Below are 4,109 nucleotides of genomic sequence, written 5' to 3' on the forward strand. Positions count from 1 at the left end.
CTACCTGCTTAAGGTATCCCATAGCTTGGTGTTTGGGGAAAAAAAAGCTGTCGTGTTTTAACCTGGCAGGCAGCGAAGCACCACACAGCTGCTCCCTCACTCCCCCTCACTGGGATGGGGGAGAGAATTGAAAAAAGGCAAAACTCATGGGTTGAGATAAAGACAATTTAATAGGATAGAAAAGGAAGAAAACAATAATAATGATAAAAGAATATACAAAACAAGTGATGCACAATGCAGTTGCTCACCACCCACTGACTGATGTCCAGCCAGTTCCTGAGCAGTGGACACCTGGCCAGCTTTTCCCCTAGTTTATATACTAAGCATGGTGTCATATTGTTATCCCAAAAAGAGGATTCATTCACCTGGTGGTTAAAACGCCAAACTACACACAGAGTGGAGGTATTTTATTTTTGTGCAAAGATTGGTGCTAGGTGGCAACCCACAAAGCTAGCACACTGCACTGAGAAACTACAAGACATTTATACAGTTAAATGTGTCAGTCACAGCTAATAATTGGTTAATTTCTTTCTCACTTTGATGTAAAGGTATAGCTCACTTTTAATTTACCATGCATGCTCAGAGACTAAGGGACTTACTAGAGGGGGGCAGGTCCTGGCCTATGGGCCTGATTTTTAGTATTATAACGAGGATAGTTCCCCTACTGGGCTCTTTGTTTTAGTTCTTATCTACGTCCCAATTAGTTGTTCTCCTTAACTACACACTTTATCACTCCGTTCTCAGCATCTGCTAAGGCGGGATGTTTGCTTTGACCCATCTCTCAGCTCTCCTCAAGGATATAGTCATAAAACAAGTGCTTCCCTATGTCTCACTTTCTGTCTCTGGATGTCAACTTCTGTTTTGCCAGGCTCACATACTTCATTGTTATGTCTTTAGTGGAAAATTCAAAAAATTCCCTTTTCTTAGGGCTATCAATATGGTATGGAATATCCCTTTGGTCAGTTGGGGTCAGCTGTCCCAGCCATGTCCCCCAATTTCTTGTGCACTCCCAGCCTACTGACTGGTGGGGTGGTGTGATAAGCCAGAAAAGGCCTTGATTCTGTATAAGCACTGCTCAGCAGTAACTAAAACATCAGTGTATTATTGTGCTGGTTATGGCTGGGATAGAGTTAATTTTCTTCACTGTAGCTGGTATAGTGCTGATGGCACACTGATGTTTCAGTTTTTGTTAAGTAGCGGCTAAGTGTTGCTAAGTAGTGCTTACACTAGTCAAGGACTTTTCTAGCTTCCCATGCTCTGCCAGGTGCACAAGAATTCGGGAGGGGAGGGAGCACAGCCAAGTCAGCTGACCCAAAATGACCAATGGGATATTCCATATTGTATGATGTCATGCCCAATATATTAATTAGGGGAACTGGCCAGGCAGGGGAGTGATTGTGGCTCAGGGACTGGAGATGATGGTTGGTGGGAGGTGAGCAGTTGCATCACTTGTTTGTTTTGGTTGTTTATTCCCCCTCCCCACCCCCGTTTTGCCTCTCATTATTTTCCTTTTCATTATATTATTATTGTTGTTGTTTTTATTGTTTTATTTTAATTACTAAACTGTTCTTATCTCAACCCACAAGTTTTCTTACTTTGGCACTTCCGATTCTCTCACCCATCCCGCAGCAGTGGGGGAAGTGAGCAAGCGGCGGTATTTTGCTTAGTTGCTGACTGGGGCTAAACAATGACAGTCTCTTTTGACGCCCAACGTGGGGCACAAAGGGTTTGAGATAATAACAGTTGCTGGTCACAGCATTGATTCATCTATTCTCAGTATTAGTTAAGAATATTATCTGATCTACACCATGCTTTCATTTTTGCAGTACATGTTAAAGACTGGTGTTGGTTTGTGTACTCTGCTGTGCTCTGCAGTGATTAGTGATGTTTTGCTTAGGAGATTTGTTATTCAAACACTGATCTTCAGCTTTATGTGGTATTTGGGTTTTGTATTGGAGCCATTACTGTACTTTGGGTACCACCTCATGGAGACAATTAAGAATTATACCTCCTCCTGGAAAGATGAAGAGGTACCAATGGTGGGGGATGAGGCTGACAGACTCCAGGATTAGGAAACACATGTGTTTTCCTCCCTCATCTCTGCTGTGGAGAAACTGTCCCAGGAGGTTCAGCAATCCAAAGAAGATATGTCCTACTCCCCACTGGTATGGACCAGTATCTCAGCCATTAGGAGTAAGCGTCCTTTTGCTCAAGAGAAAGGATATACACCACAGGGCACTCTATGGCTTTACCGGCATGACCACGGAGATGCCATGAGGAAGTGAGATGGGAAATCGACCTGAACCCTACAGGCACGGGTATGTGAGTTTCAAGAGAAAACAGCCACTCAGGGGTGTTCTTCAAAGAAAGTTGCTGCTCCAGTTTCCAGTGATCAGTTCCCCAGATGGAGGAATAGAAACAATGATTTTATTTCTCACATGAATACAGGGACTTTTGATTTGCATTTACAAGAAGTGAGTAGAAAATACTACGATCAGGAATAGAGGGGAGTCTTGGTTGGTGCGATATTGCCGCCGGTGCACTGTTGTGGTGGCAATCGGCACCTGTTGTTCTTTGACCCTCAGGAACCCCACAACACAAGGGTCCTTCGAGAGACCAGGCAAGGTAGACAGCTGTTTAGTTTCCTCCATTTCCAAGGCAGCTATACCAAAAGCCCACTTGTAACCTTTTGGGTCCTTGAAATACCCTCTCCTGAGGCAATCTATGCCAGGGATGCATGGAGCCTCTGGGCCACTCAAGCCTGGCTAGCTCAGTCGGTAGAGCATGAGACTCTTAATCTCAGAGTTGTGGGTTTGAGTTCCACATTGGGTGCCAAAAGAGACTGTTGTGGTTTAGTCGGCAACTCAGCCCCACACAGCTTGCTCACTCCCCCACCAGTGGGACAGGGGAGAGAATCAGAAGGGTAAAGCTCATGGGTTGAGATCAGAACAGTTTAACAATTAAAATAAAACAATATCAGCAACAATAATGGAATGGAAAGGAAAACAATGAGAGGTGTGAAACCTGGGGTGGGGGAATGAACAACTAAAATCAACAGCACGTGATGCAGCTGCTCACCGCCCACCAACCGGATGCTGCCAATCCCTGACCCACAACTGCCCCCCCGTGCACCAACTGCCATGGTTAATATGCTGGTCATTGAATGAATATCCTATTGGCCAGTTTGGGTCATCTGTCTTGGCTGTGACCCCACCCGGAGGGGCCTCTTGCCCACATGGGAAGCTGGAAAGGTCCCTGACTACTACAGGTGCTACAGTGAAGAGAATTAACTCATTCTCAGCCATAACTAGCACAGATTGCTGATGCAAAATCTGGGGGGCTGGAAGGGACAAGTGGCATACTTTTCCAAACAATTAGATTAGGTTAGTTAAGGCTGGCCTGCCTGCTTGAGGGCAGTAGCAGTGACCGTAGCCTTAATTGAGGAATCTTGAAAACTGACGCTGGGTCAACCAATTACTGTGTTTGTACCTCATGCTGTATCATCTCTCCTTTAGAACAAGGGACACCACTGGATTTCCCTGAACAGATTAGTGAGATATCAAGCCGTACTATGAGAACACTTTATCACCCTGTTCTCAGCGTCTTCTGAGGTGGGATGTTTGCTTTGATCAGTCTCTCAGCTCTCCTCAAGGATATAGTCATAAATCAAGTGCTTCCCTATCCCTCAGTTTCCTTCTCTGGCTGTCAAATTCTGTTTTGCCACGCTCACATAGTTCATTGTTATGGCTTAGCAGAAAATTCTAAAAATTCAATTTTCTTTGGAATATCAATACCTTTTCAGATAGTTCGTGAATGAAGCAAATCCATCTTAATCTATTTTAATTGTATTTGCATTCAATCCATTTTGTGTGTCTTACAGATTTGCTCCATAAAAATCTTCCCAGAATTCCATTGAATGGGAATTCAGAAAACAACCTCTAAACACCATGATAATGTGTGATTATAATTTTTCTCTAGGTTAAAAACTGTAGTTTAATGTTTACAGTTTTCAAGACTCTGTCAGTTTTGAAACTCCAAAGTACTTCAGAATGGCTTTTATCTGAATGTTAAGGTCTCTAACTAGTCTAAAACTAAAGTCCTGAGCTTGA

General features: G+C 43.7%; 1 non-coding gene across 1 annotated transcript; it reads left to right on the plus strand.

Annotated features, from left to right (window-relative positions):
* The first annotated feature begins 2,759 nt into the window (after window positions 1–2,759).
* On the plus strand, window positions 2,760–2,832 carry TRNAK-CUU (transfer RNA lysine (anticodon CUU)). Its single transcript has one exon. It is a non-coding gene; the product is annotated as a tRNA-Lys (tRNA).
* The last annotated feature ends 1,277 nt before the right edge of the window (window positions 2,833–4,109 follow it).

The sequence above is a fragment of the Phalacrocorax aristotelis genome, chromosome W, assembly GCF_949628215.1.
Source record: "Phalacrocorax aristotelis chromosome W, bGulAri2.1, whole genome shotgun sequence".
NCBI lineage: Eukaryota > Metazoa > Chordata > Aves > Suliformes > Phalacrocoracidae > Phalacrocorax > Phalacrocorax aristotelis.